General features: G+C 36.9%; 1 long non-coding RNA gene across 9 annotated transcripts in view; it reads right to left on the reverse strand.

Annotated features, from left to right (window-relative positions):
* Positions 1–1,292: 1,292 nt before the first annotated feature.
* Positions 1,293–20,276, reverse strand: part of LOC101702303 (uncharacterized) — a 610,288-nt gene continuing 591,304 nt past the window's right edge. For 7 of the 9 annotated variants that reach the window (XR_015453096.1, XR_015453090.1, XR_015453093.1 and 4 more), the window contains 3 exons: positions 18,964–19,106; positions 6,778–7,130; positions 1,293–3,806 (listed from right to left, as the gene is read on the reverse strand). This is a non-coding gene — a long non-coding RNA (uncharacterized LOC101702303). Of the gene's footprint in view, positions 3,807–6,777; positions 19,107–20,276 lie in introns of those variants that run through there. The other 2 variants (XR_015453091.1, XR_015453088.1) reach the window with 2 other exon arrangements.

Consider the following 20,276-nt stretch of genomic DNA (forward strand, 5'->3'; position numbering starts at 1 on the left):
TTACATTTGTAGCATAATTAATGAAATACGCTCTTCTTCTGACTTGCCTAAATAGCTCTGCCAGGTGACTTGGAAACTATCTGTCCCTTTATGAGGAAGCACTGCTACCGAAAAGGTCTGAGATCTTTCTACAAAACTCCTGGCAGCTAAACTATTACACCTTGAACATGTGACTGAGGCCTGACAGGCGAAAAATACACATGCCTCATAATGCATGTCAACAATTTTACTATCTAGTACAAATGGAAACTTGCTGAATTTATTCCCTAAAATGCTTTTTACACTTTTCTTCGTTCTGGCTTAGTGGTAATGTATTTAAATGTCTGAGAGAAATATTCAAAAGAATGAAATACATAACTTTAGTTGAGATGCCTACATTTCAAGCCAAATCCTGGCAGATCAAATACTAGTGATTATTTGAGTTAATGTTATCCTCATTTGATTAGGAAAATCCAGGGAGCCACTGACTCAATCCTTTAGATCCTGTCTTTTAACCAGTCAATATTTTTAAGGTTGTGGTTCTCAGAATGCAGGTGATAATTTTGGAGATAACATCTCAAGGTGCAGCTGACAATGAGATGCATATTTAATATATTCCTGGAATGACAAAATACAGCAATGTTGGAATCTCCCCCTGGAAATATGTACACTCACACCCACCCACACACATAATGCTAACCTTTAAATTCCTGAAGCCTCGGTAAGGATTCAGCAAACTGGCTCTTATTAATGTCAATGAACATGTGAGAAATTTAAAGGGTGGAGATTGAATATCTTCCCCTCAGATGGTGCTGTCTCTTTGGTACAGCAGAGCCCTGAGAAGGGTCTGGAAGAAGATCAATAGTGGGGACAGGAGAAAGGACTACTGAGAATGGCTGGAGCAGGAGTTGGCAGTGCCCCTAAATCAGTACATGTTATCACCTCCGCAGACTAGTAGTTTACATGAGGACAGAGAAGATAGGAGAACATAAAAGAGAAAACATTAGCCTGGCATTTTTTTAGAATGTCATTAAAATATATCTATTTTAATTTCATATGGCTAAAATTATCTGCTTGTTTTGTATTAATTTTGCCTTGACTGAAATTAGTTGTCAGGCCTCTGTTTATAGCCTAATTACTTTTTTCTTGAAAAAAGGAGGTAAAAGAAATAACAATAAATTTGTAATGCAAAAGCTACAAGTTTGTATTTTAGTAGATTAAAGATGGTTCTAGGAACAGATTTTGAAAATAATTTACACGAATCTGAGAGATTTCTATTTTTCAGAAGTCTAAGATTTTATTAGTTTGCCTTTCATTGTTTAATGTCACAATTATTTCTTGTGGCCATAGACACTTGAGTGAGTAGTGTTCTAGGTAGCTACATTTGGTGTCATCTATTTTATTTAGCTTTCTTATCAAACCAACTAGATAATCAAACATCTATACTCAGTACTACAGGTTTGCAAAATGTTTTTATATTAAGTCTTCATCCCATGTACTTAACTCTGCCATTTGAGTGCAAAAACATCCATAGATGATACACAAACAAATTAGCATGATTGTATTTCAATAAAACTTTATTTACAAGATCAGGCACTGAACTAGTTTCAGCTTTCAGGGCATAGTTTGCCAACCCCTGGTCACAGCAGTTCAGCCAATGGAATGTGGAGGGAAACTTTTGCACAGTATATAGAAAATGTGTTCAACAACTGTATTTTGAGTAAAAATTAGTATCAGTTAAACTAAAACAGAAACACTTCATACATATAGAATTGTGAGCTACCTTCAAGTCAAAATTAACAGATTTTAAAAAATCCCCCATTTTAGTCACTTCTTGAAATCAACAAAAATAAGCACATGAACACAGTTAAGGGAACATAGGAAAGATAACCAAATGCAAACACACAATTTATTGAAGCTAAGTGAAAGCTCTGCATTACCAATAGGCTACAGAGAATACCACTGAGTTATGTAGTATTCTATTGCAACTGAGGCTTACAATTATACCCTTGTGGAATCAAAATAAGAGAGTGTTGTAGAAAGTGTTGGAGAGATGTAGAATGTATTTTTTAAAGATATGCACCAGAATGAGTAGTTGTTAAACTATTCACTCTCTTCAAAGAACAGGCTTCAATTATTTCATAGATATACATCAGTTTGTGGAGGCAGACTTCTTGATCTCAAGACCTAGCCCTGCTTTTTGCACTGCAGCCAGCATTTCCCCATCTGTATTCCACGGGTTGGACCACAGGATCCATGGCAATCAAACCCTGACCTAATGTTCAACAATTCCAATGTTAGCTTCAACTATTTACTTTTTTAGTTACAAGACCCCTGACTTTCTCTATCATGCTTTTTTACCTAAGGGTGAAATGTCAAATTACATTTTTTATTCCCTTTAACCAAACAAATTTCCACTCTGCTCCCACTACCTCCTAATCCTCTCACAGCAAGTCTCATTTTAAATGTTAATGTAGCTTCTCTCCCTACAGGTCATCAGGGACAGGTACACACTCAGGAATCAGCCAAAGGAGCAGCTCTCCAGGCCAAGCCTGCAAAGTCATCCCGAGAGTCCTACACACTCCTCAGCTGTAGGGGTTTTCCCTGCTCAGTGTCTGGACCATTGCCAAGAAGTTCTGTCCAGCTGTAAGCCTGATTTTATATAGTTATTTTCACTTATTTTTTATTTTGCAAAATGTAAAGGAATCTGTTTAGCTAGGAAATCACGTCCCTTGAAAGTGATTATAACCTAATTTGACATGCAGTATTTGTACACTTATTCTAGTGTTATGATGCATTTACTGTGTTTACATAAATAGAGATTTCTGTGGAATTACTGCAAGATAATGTAAAGAGTTTATCATATGAAATTTCCCCAAATCTCACTTGGGAGAATTAAAAAAAAAAACTTAATGCAAAATTTTCTTTGGAAATGAAATGGATTCATTTCTAAATGTTCTCTAAATCATTGAGGGCTTCACAAAACATCAACTTTTTCATTCATCCGTGTTTGACTATTAATTGATACTGTCAAAAAATTGGCCATGTACTCAATATGTGCCAGGTACCAACAAATGTAGACTAGAATGTGTCTCACCTTCAAAGATGTTACAATATAAACAAGTCCAGAAGAACTTCATGGAGAAAAGAGAAGCCCTGCCTCGATTTGTCTGCTAATCTGTGGTAATAACTGTGTTTACTTCATGAAAAATACAATGGAAGAAATGTACAAGAATGACTGGCATTGAGGAAGTGACAAGAGCAAGCAGAGACAATCTAAGGATGTTCTGGGAGCTGCACAGATCTTAAAGCTTTCCTCGGTTTATATGTTATTGACATGGGATTTCTCACAAATTGAAGTATTTTACTAAATCTAGGAAGGAACATTCACATAGAAATGATTCAATGGTCCTACAACCACATATCAATTTAAGAAAGACCTACTTGTCTATCTTCCTGACATTAAATCACGTTCTCTTTGCAGTCATCTGCTCCCATTTATTCAGTTTGTACCATATGTTCAGCTCCCTCTTAGAATATCTGAAGGTTAAAAATTAGGGGAAAGGCCTGCCAGGACGCCAAGCTGTGTGCACAGTGGAAAAAGGTTGAGAAAATGTCCACAGTGGCATCTGGTTCCGAGAGGTGCAGATGTCACTGCCTAGGTACCCTTTGTAAGCAGCCCACTTCTTATCACATTCACTGGGTACTGGACACTCAGGTGTACCAAGAATGAAACAATCTTTATCTTCATTTCTCCAAGAAGTATTATTCCTCCATCATCAAGTTCAAAATCTTCCTTTGAATCTTTGGGCTCTTTATCGTGTTTTCTAAAAGAGAAATAACATTCAGATATAGATATCAAGTAATATTCTCAGTGAAATAGAACATTTCTGTTTTTCTTTTCAGATGAATTCTATACAATTGCTATCCAAAAATTGTCAGAACAAGAGACAGATATTAAGGAAAGAAGTGGATTATAAGATTTGCGTGTGGCCTTTAAAAAAAAAAGTCATTGTTTTTAATTTGGTGTACATGATTATTATTCATTATTCAAATTTTTTTCAGTAAAAACTAATTCAATATTCCAATGAGATTTCATTAAAATCGATGCACATTGATTAATGTACCTAGCATGCCAGTGGTTTGTGTTTTCACTTATTTTACTTCAAAAGAAAATAGAAAAAGTACTTCTCACTTGGCAAAGGAAGTCCCATAGAACTACAAAGCTGATTTATGATTAAATCACCTGTTAGGGACCCTTTAAAACAGAACACCTTAGAAGTAAGCTAATTAAGTATGCTTGCCCTACTTGATCTATAGGTTTGTTCGTCCATGACAGATTCAGTATAGGTTCATCATGGTGAACAATCATTATCATGTTCTTTGGATCTGAGTTTTGCTATTTAGCACCATATCCCTTTGAGCAAGTTGCCCAACCTTTCTGTATTTTAGTTTCATTTTCTGAAAGTCCCACTCTGTTATTCTCATTTTTATGGGATGATAGCAATAAATTATTCACAGAGTGCACATGGAGCATAACCTGGCATGTGGTTACCTGGCACAGGAATGTCTGCTAGTTGCATGGAGGGCAGCAGTGATCATACTTGTCTTGAATGGTATTTATTTATCCTTACTGCTGTAATTTCCTTGTTAGTTTATTCAGCCTATTCTATAAATCCTAAGCCCATGTGCAACATTATCTGTCCCAATGGGAGCCTAAAGTAGTGATAGGTAATCCACGTAAGTATATTCTCCCCCACAACACCAATATCCTCACTGCGTTTTTGTTTTCTATTTAAAAGCAGCTAATTGTGCAGTGATTGTGTTCGTGATCACCTTGTTTGCCTTTTTATTGTCCTAATGGGAAACACTACATATTAAAATAATACTATCCACATAGTCTAAAAATCTCTGACTAAAAGGTAAGTTCTTCATTACTGTCCATTTCTTAGCTTTGGCCTTTTCCCCCTTCTCACAGACCCTGACCATGGAATATAAACTCAGATACAGTACAAAATTTCCAAGATTCACTGCCCCCTCCCTTTTACCAATAAATGCTCACTACATTCCTACACTGATTTTTTTATTATTTTATGAGTTCTTTGCTTTTAATAATCAAACTAAGAAAGGAAATTATTTCTTTGGCTGCATCTGTAGATTTTCAGTGTCACGTCCAAGCTGACTTGACAGTCTCAGGAGGACACCTCTGGGAGGCTCCTGAGGAGAAACTTCATAGAGACAGGGGAGTCCGTTAGAATGCCACATGCCCCAATTTTGAGGCGATTGCCCCAGTTTTCACATGCTGTCTCCCCTGTGTTCCTGAGAGCAGATCTAATGTTCTCTTCCTCCAGGTCCCTATTGATTGCCTAAACTGTGATAGTGCTGTTTAAAAAGATGAGGAAATGGGGTAGAATTGGAGTCATTCAAATTAAAAAAGTGTTGGATGAAACCCGCAGTCCAATAATAGACATTCTATGAGGGGGCTTCTTGAGGGTTGTCTGTTTTTTAGCAGAATATCAGTTGGTGACTTAACATACTGTATTGTCTGAAAGACTTTAAATCAGGAAGATTTGTTTAATTTTACTAAACGGGATACCTAAAAAATGGAATCCCCCTTACTTTTGATTGATGTAATAAGGGGAAACCATTCTCTTGTATTAATGTTCTTTCCATACTGGAAGATAAACCTATATCCTAAACATATGTGTTTCATCTGCTTATTAAAATAACCAAATAATCAATTATTGCACATTCTTTTCTCAGATTTTTCAACAGATGAGCATGAGAAATAGTTTTGTTTTAATTCTCTCTAGTTATTAATATTTAATATTTTGAGTTTGAGAAAACCAAATAAGGAACAAAAATATTAGAAGTATTTTCCTTAAAGTTACACTGGACTCTAAATAAACTTAGGACAAGAATTTATTAGGGCTAAAATTGCCCTTGCTCATCTGCAAAAACAGCTAGCTTCTGCTGGGGAAAAGAAAAACTAAATGTGAAATTTATAAAACAAAAAATGATACACAAGGGAAAATGCTGCTAATAAATAATCTATTGCTAGAAGAGAAACAAAGTGGTTGTGTAATGTCACTTTAATGACATTTCTTCAACAACTAGGACAGCTGCTCTGTCATTGTTTTCCTTCAGGCTCATTTTCTTTGCTGGACAGAACTACCTAGCTACATACTATAAGAACAATCTACATGAATTCATTTACCAAGGTGACTAAGGTATCAAACTGTCCCCAATTGGAAGATCAAGTATGAACCTGAACGTTACATGTGGGCATTGGATTGAGTGTACTTTGGAAACACTGCTGGATATCTCATCCGAACCTTAGGTGCTCCTAACCTCGGGGCTGTAACTGTCTTTGAGAAATCTTCACTGAGGCTCCAAGGGTCATATTAAAGGTCATCTCTCTAAATTTTCAGTGTAAACAATTCAGACTATAAGACACCTCCTCTCTCTGCCTAGATCTAAATGATTATGACAAACATGATGGTCCCAGTCATTATCCCAGCTCTAAATTATCATTTGACTGATGCCAGATGTCATCGGTTTTTGGTCTCCACTGATTTCTAAGGTAGTAAACCTATCTTCTTTATCATAAGGATCAAAGATAAACAAAAGATATAAACAGAGTTGAAAACTTACAAAATTTCTGCTTCATCAAAAATGAGAAGAGAATAGAGGACTTGAGGGTGATTTGCCCTCAAGAAGAGATACAACTTGCTAGATTAGGAGGAGGAAGAAATTTGGAGATGGAGGAAGGAAAATATGGAAACAGGTTAATCTTACCTGGGCTGAGTCTTGTGGATGGGTTAGGAAGGTCTGGGGACCAAACCCCTCAGATAACTTGGTGACCTGTGGCAGCTGCAGGGAGTTGGCAAGGTTATTGAGAAGATGCTTTGCACAGTCCTTTTTGCAGGTGGTCTCTTGAACTTCCCCATTCCCAGCTTCACACAAGGACCATAATGCTTCAAAAAAGGACAGGAATGTAGAGGAGGCAATGGGAGGTCCTGTCTGCCTGACAGGTAAGAATGAGGAGCTTCTGGGTGGTGATATGCATGGATGGTCACCAGCAGGCCTGAGACAGGCTGTGGTGGGCAGATCTTCCACTCTCTCCAGGCACCTCCAGCACTGTAGTACTACTGAACTCCCCAGAAACAAAAGATAAGACTCAGAGATATGATGAGAGGAAGCTGAAATGTCTGAGACTGCATTTTTGTTCCCTGAAGAATGGAACCTTGAAATTGAGAATCATTTCTATAAAATAGTTACATATTCTTGCACACTTGATTTAGTGGCTTTAACTCCAACCACACCTCATAATAATTTCAATTAATTTCCTTTTGTCTTCCACCTCATTGAACAAGTGCAAAGTGTTTGTCTCATTCTTGCCCTTGTCTGATTATGTCTCCTTCATATTCTCCCCATTTCTTCCTTTCATTGTTCTCTCTTTCTCCAACACCTCCCTCCAGGCCTTTCCCCCTTGTTCTGCTTTCTAATTTTCAATGTCCAGAGTGAAAGAAAACACAGAAACTTGGAATTAAGCTTTACTCTGGTTTCACCATGGGTCTTCTAAGTTCTGTCATTTCAGTGGTGTCACAGTGTTGAGAACTCTCTTGTTCTCATTTTTCCTAGTAGTTTTCCTCACTTTTCCTTTGTCTTTGTGTGGTCTCAAGGACTCTTCTATGATTTCACTACTAAAATAGTTTCCAAAGAGCACAATATCTTAAAAAAAGAAAGAAAAAGAAAAACTTCCAAAATTCTTTACCTGATCTGAAATTCTTTCCAAAACAGAAGATTCTATGCATCACTGCATACACTAGTCTCTCATATGAGATTCTCTCCAAATGGATCTGTATCTTACTAAATTCAAATACCTCAATCTTATCCAATTCACTGCTTTTGCATATATTGTTCTTCTACCAGATGTGACTTCTTTCATCCTCTCCACTTGTGCTGATAATATGAGGTATCTAGGAAGAGCCTACAACCTTTCTAAACCCTTCCACCCCAGCCTGCATATTCATACTCCCCCTCCAACTTCCGACACATAGCCTTTATTCTTCCCTTGGACTTTGATCCTGCACTGTCATAGAAAATTATTTATCTTTCTAAAATATAAATTTTTTCTCCCAATGAGATTATTAGTTCTTCAGAGTCAGGAACTCGTCTCTGTATTGATAATTACATATTATTAACAATAAAAACAGGGTTGTGTATGTAGTAGTTTTCTCCTTAAAGATGTACAAATAATATATTTATTGAATTATTTCATGAATCACTAGTATCAACTCAATGCATGTTTATTAATTGAATAATGAAATACGGAAGAAACAAAGCAAGTCTGTATTGAATAAGTGAATCGCTGAAATCAAGCCTACAGGCTGCCCAGATGTTCTCACCCATGGGGAAAGTCACACAGTTCCAAGTCACAGTTGGATGATATTTACAAGGCTTAATACCATCTTTAGTGAATTATCTCAAGTTTTCACTGATATCAGAAATAAATGTTTCTGTCATGAAGCCTAATTTATAATTCTTGGCACATATGAGGATTTGATTCATATTGTGACTACTTATACTCACTTGTTTGTTTTAATACAATTTAAATTGGAGCTACTATATGGAGAACATGAGAATTTTTGAGGACCTAGTAAAGGCAAACATATTTCTAGAGCAAATATGGGCTACAGATAGAGATATGGAGTAAAGTTATATAATATGACCCCAAGACACACAGCTAATTGGTAGAGAGATGGTCGAGAACTAGGATGTAGCTCAGTAGTAGAGCATTCTTCCCTATAATGCAAAGGCCTTGGTTTCAATCCTCTGTACTATGAAAAAAAAAAAGCAAGGAAAATCTGGTCTAGAATAGAGATACCTTAAGTCCTTATACCTATGATACTATATTCTTTACTACATCCTGTTTCCTTCATTAGTGAAAGAATAAAAAGACAAACTGCAATATGTCTATTTTCCTCCAAATTTAAAAAAATGCTATAAAGCTTATAGCATAATGTATTATGCTATGCATAGGAGAAACTTAACTTCCAACACATAAGGAAGCCACGTGGTAGTTCCTCTCAAACAAGGTAGGACTGGAATTGGTGTGGACCTGTGATTTAAGCCCAGGTAGGCACAGACTCCCCACTTGAGCAAAAACCTATGCTGGGCCTCTGGCTATGCAAGTGCAAGTGTGGCTAGTTAAAAGGAACTACAACTTTGTAATTCAAAATCCTGAAGTATCTTATCTATCCCTCCTATTCAATGGCTCCAGACTCCATCTGCTATTGACTAAATGATCCCCCACCCCCCTGCAATTCATATGTTAAAGTCCAATCCCCAAAATGGTAGTGTTCAGAGGTAGGGTCTTTTGGGGATAATTAGGGTTAAATTAAGTCATAAAGGTGGGGTTCTTGTGATGAAATTAATGCCTTTACAGAAAAAAAAAAAAAAAAGGAAGAGACAGGATCTCTCTCTCTCCCCTGAGTGGGTGAACCTAGGAAAGGCCATCTAAAGACAGGAAGAAACTATGTCTGAAAATCAGGAAAGGAACTCTCACCAAGAACTGAACCCACTGGCACCTTGTTCATGTACTTAGCAGCCTCCAGAACTGAAAAATAAATATCTATTTTTAAAACCACCTAGTCTATGGTATTTTGTTTTATACTACTCGAGAAGACTGATAACATTCAATTCCTGGTGACTTATCTGACTTTAAACACATTTCAGTTCCATACTGAGAGGAGGGCTAATGGCCCAGTCCTCCAATGTCATGTACATACCTATTCATAGTAGCCTTCTGGTGAAAATAATTTAATCTAATAGCACAGGTAGGCAATATAGATTAAAACTTAGCTAATTAACCATAGTGATTATTCCCAATGGTCCAGATATGGAAAGAACCACTGACAGATTAACAGATAAAAAGTTAAGAACTGGAAAAAATGAGACATTTGGTCTAAGTATATGAATTTTCAGTTATATGATGAATAAGTTCTGGAAATCGTATAACATGGTAACGGCAGTTGATAATGAATATTGTACATCTGAAATCTGATAAGGAAAGAAGGTTCTAAGTATTCTCATCACACATACACACACCAGAGAAGGTAACTGTGGGTGGTATGAGAGGAGGAATATGTTAACTAGCTTGATTGTAGTGATCATTTTACAATGTATATCAAAATATGTTGTACAGCTTGCATATATATAAAAGTTTTATTTGTCTACTGTACCTCAATAAACCTGGGGAAAAAGAAAGTTTGGATAGCAGGGACAATTCTTCTATTAGCTGTGCAGGTCTGAGGTTATGCATTGACTCTGTACATTTGCAACAAAAAAGAAGTTGAACTAGGAAAATGATTTTTACCTAGTGCTCCCAAGGAACTTACTTTGGAGTTTCTCAGAGATGCCTATTGGCTTTACTAGCTGAATTATCACATTAGACATCCATGCCTCCCATCCCAATTCCAACCAGAACTGTACTATTTTAATTTGCCATATACACCAGGATTCTGTATAATGTCTCACTGGGAAAAAAATCCACTATAAAAACAATAACAATAACAAAACCAAAATAGTGTTTGGAATCTAAGGATGCTGCTAATGTCCAGGTGCTTGCTAGCTTCTTCACTCTGAGATATTTGGGGCAGGCCAACCCCCATTGTTCCTTTCAGATCAGATCAGGTAGTTCTGATCCTGCTTGGATCAGCCTATGTTATTGAAAGTACTCTCCACAGAAATTCTTAGAGGAATCCCCCCCCAACTTTTGAGTTCTAGTGGGCCTTATGTAACACAGGATTGTGGATTCAATCAGAAGAGCATTGATGAAATAAATTCTTCGCAAGTTTGCCCCTGGCCTAGACCCACTCTGCAAAGATTCTGGGATCTTAGGAGTCTGACTCATGAAGTTTAGTTGCATTCTACAGATAGTCACTGAACATCAACTACAGACTATCCGAGGTTCTCCACTAGCTTAGTACTGTCAAGCTTTGGGTTGAAATTTGTGATTCTGTTTTCATTTTTATTTTTGCTTTTGTTACTGATTTTCCATATTTAACCCAGAAACTCCATACAACACCATAGAACAGGAAAACTTAGGAACTTATGTTTATTTTTTATGCTGCATATACCCATTGAATTTTTCCAAGTTCTATTAAGCACTGAATGCCCCTTACTGAACTAGTTATAGGGATAAGAAGAAAAATTTAAAAGATATGGGTCCTGTCTTCAAGAATTTAGAATGTATCTGGGAGAAAAAACTTTCACACACAACACCAGCAAGGAACAAAGGAAGATCACTAAATTATCTAAAACCACCTACCAAAGGTATGGTACCGACTCTAAATCCAGTTGGCTCCCTAGAACCAGCAAGATGAGGGTAAGCTAGAGTTTGGGGGGATTTGACCTGTTTAGTTAGTTTGTTTGTTTGTTTAAGATGGGATCTACCTATGGTGCCTAGGCTGGTGTTAAATTCTTCGGCTCAAATGACCACTCTGCCTGTCTCTCCAGTTCCGGGAATACAAATGTACACTACAGTATTAGGCATTTCACCTGTTTATTGAAGGACTACAAATGTTTGGACACAGAGAATGTCTACTCCTAGGAAAAAAAAAAAAGTAAAAGACAAGCCAAAGTGTACTCAGGAAGCCAACTGTTTCAGAGTAAATCTTGCTATGTCAGGGACCCGAGACACCCAGCTTCTGCTGACACCTTGGTTAAGGACACTGCACAAGTGACTCACTTGTTCTGGATCTCACCTCATCACTTTCCAACAGAAACTGGCTCCTGGGTTCTGATGTATCTCAAAGACACAACTTGATTTAAATGTGTTTAATGTTTGCAACACGCTTAGTGCTCACTACCTTCGAGAGAAGCATACATTATTATCACTATAATCATCGTTTACCACCTGCTTGCTTCACTTGAACCCATTACTCACACCATCCCTCTCCCAGGAGGAGTGCTTCCTCATTGCCCAGATCCATACACCTGCTCTTTGGGAGATGCATAATGTACTACATCTTAAAACTTAAAGTGACCACTTCCACATTCTTGGGGGAACTTGAAAGGGAAAGTGGGACTAGAGTTGAATTCTTTAACAAATATGCTTGGTTTTCAAAAGTGGGGGTGCTAAAGGGTGAGTCAGTGTCCTCTTAAAATCAGTAAGAGAAAACAGCTGATTTAGGAAATATATGATCCAAAATGTCTTCAAAGTAGGGGTCTTCCCACCTGAGAACCATCTTTCATATTTTCCTGTTTCTCTCACAATCTCTTTTCCTAAACTAGCAATGTTAATCTGGAACTAAATTCACATTTTCTAAGGGAGAAATTCTGCCAAGCTTGTTAATCTTATGCAGATGCAATTATACTTTTACTATGTTATAGTATGCCTCCTTAGAAAACAAGTTAGAAGGAGGAGGAAAAAAACACCCCAAAAAACAACAAATATTCGCCAACCCATATGGTCAGTAATTGCTGTTTAATAGTCCTCCTATTACAAACCTAAGAGGCAGCAGTCTGAATTACCAGTAGAGTATTAATAAACAGGAATGAGTTAATAGTGCATAAAGACCTTCTAGTGGAACAGTGGGGGGAGTTGAATATTCTTTTCTTCAGTCAGCTGTAAGTAATTACTGCATGGTGTGCTTCTGACTATTACCATAACAGAGCAATTGGACGTGAAGAATGGATAACAGTATGGACATGGAGGTATTTTTAGAATATCAGCAGTGAAGCAGGTAACTGGCCTACGCCACGAAAAACCTTTAAATAAGTTTAGAAAGACTTTTTTCCTTATGACATTTAGTCATGGTAGAATTTTTTAAAAGATCAATCTAATAAATTATTTAAACTAACTTTACAAAGAGAATGCCTGTGATATGTAAATAAGAAGGCAAGAAGGGAAGGAGGAAAAACCTAGAAAGCCCAGGCAGACAGGAGGCATCTAGCCGATGCTACTGTAACTACATAATCACAGGTTCCTTCCGGCTCCTCGGAGACAGCCTTCCTCTGCCTAGATGCTGAATCTGCTTGACTGGCTCCCACTGGCTGCTCAGGTGAAAGTGAAAATATTCAAATCAGAGCTGTAACTATGATTGCTGGAGTTGTGGGTTTTCTAAAATTGAGTTAGTCATCCTCAGTGATTTAATGATGCATATCATTTATTTTAAAATATTATTACAGGGGGCATTGACTGAGCTGCAGTTCCTTTTTTGAAGGACTGTCCATTATGTGATGCGGTAGGGTATGTCTTGGACAGCACAGGCTGAGATATTGTCTAATGGCACAACATATGTTCTCAGATGAAAACAGCTTGAGACTTTGATTCAGAAAGCGGTAATTTTGCAAATGCATACAAATATCATTTAAGAAATATTTTGATTTTTTTCAGGGTATGAGTCCTTATCCTGCTTCCCGGATGCATGGGCCGATGCTGATTTTTCAATTTGCAGGTTTGTTAAGCATCATGGAATGTTTTGGTTCTCAATCAAGAATATTCTTCCCAAGTGGTTCCAAAGTCCTACGCTTGAAAATAAACGCGTGTCCTCTTTGTCTCCTAGCAGCATGTGCTCCAAGGTACAAAAGCAGCACAGGATGGAGGAAGGCAATGCCTTTGATTGAACCATCCTATAGGTTTTTAACCCACCACTCACATGGGCTGCAAGCTTTCTTAAGGCAGGGCAGTCTGCTCTCTTCTCTGGGCGGTGCTGGCAGCTGGAGTCCAATGAGGGTGGTGAGGAGCCAGGACTCAAGTCCTCTTCCTGGCAGGATTCCTGTCCTGTGTTGAAGCACAGGCCATGAATAGAGTCTGAGCTACCCTAGTGCTGATGACCTGAGAGTTCACCTAAAAAGGAGAGGTATAGCCTGTGGGCGAGGTGGCAATGCTTAACTGATCTCTGCCCACTGCTTTGAAGTCCTTTCCCAAACAAATGTGTGTGAAATAAACACTGTCACACTTATTTTTCCTGTAAAACCACATCAGTGTGTCTGAGCCAAAATATTCTGATTCATCCACACATGGCTGCTTTCTTGCTAAAAGATACTGCAGTGTAAATTTATAACTGTGTATCGCCTCTTTAGCTGGTGAGTCTTAATAGAAGGCAAGTAAACACCTATAAGAGGTATCACTGTGACCCACGGAAAGCAGCAGCTTCCCCATGTTACTGTTTTCGATTTGCTTTTACCATATGTTGGAAAATAGAATAGTTCTCTTCTTCTTAAATCTATAGAAAGATGAGGACAAAAGAAAAAATTTGTCTAATTAAATCTTAAACAAAAATTTTCACACAGGACAAAGATCAAAAGTCATTTCTAGAAAGTGCTTAAGATATCACGATTTAAGGCAGTTCAGTGTTTAGCAACTTTGTGTTTCTAATTCAGTGAAATTTTGAGACACAGCTGGCTTTGAATGTGACTGCACTGGTAGTAGTCATTGGTGTGACCCATTTACATTTATTCTGCACGTCCTAATAATCATTACCTCAAGGTCATGGAGAATATCTCTAGCTTCTATATCCAGGGTTGCTTCCCCATTGAAGGACCAGCGTAAGGACTTCCAGATGAAAGAATTCCACCAACAGTCAGAGATGTTACTATTTCAGATCTAGAAAACTTTCTGGGGGGGAAAGGTAAGAAATCTCCCCAAGAGTGGGTCTAGGGAGGGAAGAGAGTGTGCCAACTCTGTTTTATTTCCATTTAGTTCTGAGAGGCCCAGGAAAGAAACCTGGAATTTTTAAGCACCCAAATCATTTTAGAGCCCACCATTTTATGTTTTTCTTATTTTAGGTGATAACTTTAGAGTCAAGAATTCATAGTATTTTCAGATGTTCCCATGTACCAAAGTATGGCTACTACCTGCTTCATTGATTTCATTGTCTATTATCCTCCTGTAGTCTTATTTCAGTTTCTTCATCACTTGCAGTATATTCCTACCCCCTGGTTCTTTATCCCGTTTTCTCTACCTGGAATGCAGTCAGCTGGTTACAATCTCATCTCAAGAAACAATTCTTAGTGACTTTCTGGGTATTCTGTAAGCTTGCTTTATTTTCTTCACAGGTTTTACACTAGCTAATATATTCTTATTTCCATATGTCTTTGACTGAATTGTTCTTAATTCTTGACTCTCTCCCAGAGAAAGGCATGCTGCTATGGTTTTGATCCGGTTTGAAGTGTCATCCAATGGTTCACATGCTAGAGTCTTATTTCCCAGTGTGGCAGTGTTGAGAGCCAGAGAAACCTTTAATAGGTTAAGGCCTAGTGGAAGTAATTAGGTCACTGGGGTCATCATCATTTTCAGAAGAAATGAATGTAGCTTTTGTAGGACCCCATTTTTTTTCTTGCTATGAGTGAGTGAAAAATCCTCCTTTGATCCATTCATATGGGATCTGATTGTGAATTGTACTGGTTAATGAAATGCTGGTAAACATGACAAAAGCAGAGACTTAGATTTGCTGTGTGATCTGGTGTCTCTGGTCCAAGGAGACTGAAGAGATGAGAGGAACAGACAAGTTCTCAAAACTGACAGGTTAATTCCCAGGTAAGTTGAATCTTGCTATGATCAGTCACTGTTTAGCTGCCTCACAAAAGTGTTAGTGTGACAAATGAATATTGAGTACTACTATTCAGAGATTTTAGAGTTGTTTGTTTCACAGCACTATTATAGGCTAAATGCTGACTGATACAATTTATGTTCATTTATTGTATGCCACTTCATGGGAATACTGCAAAGTGCCATGGAAAAGGAATGTATTTTCTCTTGTTCATCTATATGTTGTAGTGGACAGAAAAATTCTAGGCACATGGTCACTGCATAATAAATGAATGAAAAATACAATATATAGTAAAAAACTTGCAATTTAATGTAATCTGTTAGAACTCTATTTGGGTATATCATTTACTGAAAACTTAAATTTAGAGGGTAAAGAAAAATGGCATACCTATAAGAAAAGAGCTGTCTGGAGTTCCTTACATGAAAATATTAAAGATCACCCAAAGCAATGTGGTTTAGAGGCAGCTGAAGTGACTTATGCAGTTATTTTGGCTGAGAAAAGTGCATTATTATTGAAATATTATTGTTCTGGTCAGCTTTCTACTTACAGACTCAGCACAGAGTGGGCTTTCAGCACATGTGTGTTGAAATGAATTGACTTTCAGAGCTCACGGAAGCTTTTATACCCTACTTGGCCTTTAGTCATGAAAGATATTAAAATCACATCAGCAAATAACACAAGCCTGTGCATAATTCTTCACTATGCTGAAAACTCTGACTTGTCATGCCTTTATTGTCCCTCTGAGGTCAACCTTGGAAAACATGAGGAACTGTGGTCTCTTGCCACAAATGAAAAGGCAGGAACTCTACATATATTCTCAGCAGAACTCATTTTTCAGCCTTTTGTATTCTCTATGTCAACCCATTTTACTTCCCTGGTCTTCAAGCAAGTCTTTCCCTTAACTCAAATATCTCACCTGCAATTTAAGGCAGTGTTCCACCAAACAGTTTATTTTCCATCTACTGTTATTCATCCTAATGCCATGCTAAATGTCCTAATTGCTATGCTAAATTCTTGAAATATAAAATTTAAGGAGGACAAAGTTCTTTCCAGGGAGGTATCTACTAGAAAAGACATAATCTGAACATATCTCAAGTAATTGCTACAATTGAAGGACACATCACCAAAACAGAAAACCAGGACATCTAAATGATATCGAAGAATCAACAAAAATGGAATTTGAAGTAGGAAATAAAGAAGGATGAAAAGAGATGGGAGATAACCCTTAATGTGTTTTTGTTTCTGCTCATAGGACCCCACTATAAGAAAAACAATCTGTGTATCTCTGAACGAAAGTTACATGGCTGACCACATAGTAATTCTAGTACTAATGAAGGAACAGGAAAAGTTTGCAGAGTCCCAAAGACTCCTCTTTGGAGTATGATAAGCATATCTTATTACAAGCTCAAGGAAATTAAAGAAATGTCAAGGAAACAAAACAGCAGTGATTCAGGAAAGAGAGAAAAGCAGAATCTTTTAATTCCAGCAGCTTTTCCATTTGTTGCAAAATAAATGCTGTGTTTTTCTTTTTGAAAGACACTTGAAGTCAATGAAGAGAATCTATAAAGCAAGTGAAGAAAGTCTGGAAAGGAAAGGAGATAAAAAAGAAAGAAAGGAAGAGAAAGAGAGAGAGAGAAAGAAAGAAAGAAAGAAAGAGAGAGAGAGAAAGAGAGAGAAAGAAAGAAAGGAAAGAAAGAAAGAAGAAAGAAAGAGGGAGGGAGGAAGGGAGGGAGGGGAGGGAAAGAAAGAAAGAAAGAAAAGAAAGAAGGAAGGAGGGAAAGAATGAAAGAGAGAAAGAAAGAAAGAACCAATTATCTAATAAATGAAAAATAACAGGGTGGAATATGTCCTGCCAGAGCAAGGGTGTGAGAGGACAAAGGACATCAAAGTCTAAAGCACTTTTAGAAATTTAAAAAAAAATTGTTGGTTGATTAGACCAGATAAGATACCCTGAAGCCAAGGGTTCAAGATTTCTGTGGTCAATTTAAAAATCTTCTAACTTAATAGAAGGTATTTTTTAAATAGCTGTAAAATCACTGGTTAATTAAATTTGTTAAAGAAATGTATGTACCAGTGCGTGTTTGTTATTTCTGCCTGCTACATTTTAAACATTCATATATGTGGGAAGTGAATTGTGATACTAACCTATCAAGTTAGTTTTTAATGACAGTTTTTGGCATTTTTCTCCTGATTATTCCACTTAAAAATAGTAACACCTTTACTGTCCTTGGGAACTATGTAGATGTGGCATTCAAATAGCACATCTCATTCTAATATTTCTTGAAAAGAATGTATTTCTTGTGTATCTGTATGTCTATTTTAAAGGAGATCATTTTACTCGGAGATTATGTAATCTTTTAGACAACTGTCCTTGTAAGGGACACATGCATATGGACTCTGGCACATATCAGTTTAAAGTAGGACAGAAATCATAAAACAATCATAGGTAATTCCTTCCCAACAGCAAATTCTAATATACAAACCATAAATAATCTTGTTTTTTTCTGACAAAAATCAATGGCAAATAAAAGAAAGGTACAAATAGAAGCTATGGTTTTTAATATTTTGATAATTGTTCTTTGTTTTTAATATTTTAATAATTGGTATTGTTTCATAATTATTGTTTTCCATTGTCTTCCTTTCATCATTTTACCAACAGTGCAAAGAAATAAAATGTAATCCACAATAAATTAGGAGAGGGAAGTACCTTCAAAAGAATACACCTAGTCAAAGATAGCTTACGTTGTCTTATACATGCTTGTATTTGATCTTCATATCTAATTTGGTAAGGTAGGGAAAAGCAGTAGCCCAATGGAGCGAATAAGAAGATGATCCTTTAGTCATGAATGCCTGGATTAGAATCCCATTTAGCTGTGTGCTGTAGGACAAGTTTGTTAATGACTCTGAGGCTCCGTTTTTATTATTTGTTTTAGAGGCATAACAACCTACCTCATAGGTTCGTGGTGGGGTTAAGTGAGGGAAAATTAAAGCCTTGGTACAGAAACTAAATAAAAAGTCTATAAATAGCAACCAGGATTAGTATTCCAAAGGTGTTACTATTTTTTTTCCACTTGACCCATAAGAATACTGAAATAGAGAGAAGCTAACAGACATAGGTGTGAAGAAGCATGCCAATCTATGTGGCCAGCCATGAAATTTCTAGCTTTAAACATTCAGAGGCAAACTGTCCATGCTTAGCTTATAACAAGAAAATTTAAATTTAAAACTCCATTAGACAAATATACATTGATGTCATTATAAGTAAATTATCAAATGCCTTTTTAACAAATACACCAATCTAGCTATAGTCTTCCCAAAATATAGTCATAGTTTAAGCATTTGCAGAGCCCAGAAAAGTTAGGTCAGTCTCAATCTACAGAGAGTCCATCCCACCCCCAGTTCCTTGCTAGCCAACTCTTACCTTAATGACAAATTAAATGCCTATAGAGTTCAACAATTTTCACTCCTTTAATAACTGGAGGAAGACCTCTTAGCCTTTCAGTGTTGAAGATTCAGTTATTTCCCTTTGCACAGGTTTCATACAGTTTTTGTTCAACCTTCTCTCTATTGTATGCAATGCAAATTTTAAAAAATAAGTGAGAATTAGAGTGAAAATGTAGACATTGAGTCATGAACATAAATTATAACTAAAATTAGTTCTATATACAGTGGTGCCTCAGTTTACAAACTTAATTTTTTTACAATTTTGGGAAAGATGGTTGGGTGTGTGTTTGTGTGGGGAAGATGACCGTGGCCATGTCTGTCACCTGATTAGAGTTTGTAAACAGAAGCCAAATTCTGCAAAATGCTTTTGTTTGCAAATTGAATTGTTTGCAAACGGAAACATTCATGAACCGAGGGATTATTTTATCATGCTATTGAATTTCACTGTTTTTCTCGATAACAAATACAAACTTAGTAAAAGCCAAAATAACCAAATCAAAGAATTACACTTGAAATTTCTTGTGGACTCAAGAGATCCAATGCTAAGACACTTCTACAGAGGTTCAAGTTCTTCACACACACACACACACACACACAGACACACACACACACATACAAACACACAAAGTTTGAGCATGGGACAAGAAACAAAATACACATTATAAATTTTACAAAAGTTGCTTAAAACCCCTTCCACTGTTCCTTTGGTCCTCCATTAATTTCACAGTTCTAATTCAGGTAAAAGTTGATACTATCTTAACCAGATATAGGACATATGATCAAAAGCATGGTGAATATTTAAATTTTAAAACTTTATTATAGTAAAAGACATATCACCATCAATCCTCATCAAAATTATCCTCTTTACTTTGAATACATTTATCCAATCATTCTCTTCCCACTTTCGGAAGCAGTTCTAGAAGTCTTCTTTTTAAGAATGTTTTCAGTTTTGGTATCATGGCTGCCTCAAAATCTTGAATCAATGCAAAATTTATCTTTCCCGGTCATTTTGACTTTGGGGAACATCCAGACTTCACATGGTGCCAGATATGGAAAATAAGGTGGATGAGAACACACCATAACGTTTTAAGGGCCTGCCTTTCCATTGAATGACACTAAACAACAGCATTCACTACATTTTTAAACACAACTTCTGAAGATGCTCATGAAAGAAGGCTTCCAGTACTGCTTCAGAAAGTGGCAAGAAATAGGAGATAAATGTGTTCAAAGTGTGGGGATATATTTTCAGAGGGATTAATGACAATGTGTATTTTGCTGTAATAAGTTCTA

This window comes from Heterocephalus glaber, unplaced genomic scaffold (assembly GCF_053883595.1).
Source record: "Heterocephalus glaber isolate CG9 unplaced genomic scaffold, H.glaber_assembly_v1.0 deba00001457, whole genome shotgun sequence".
Classification (NCBI taxonomy): domain Eukaryota; kingdom Metazoa; phylum Chordata; class Mammalia; order Rodentia; family Bathyergidae; genus Heterocephalus; species Heterocephalus glaber.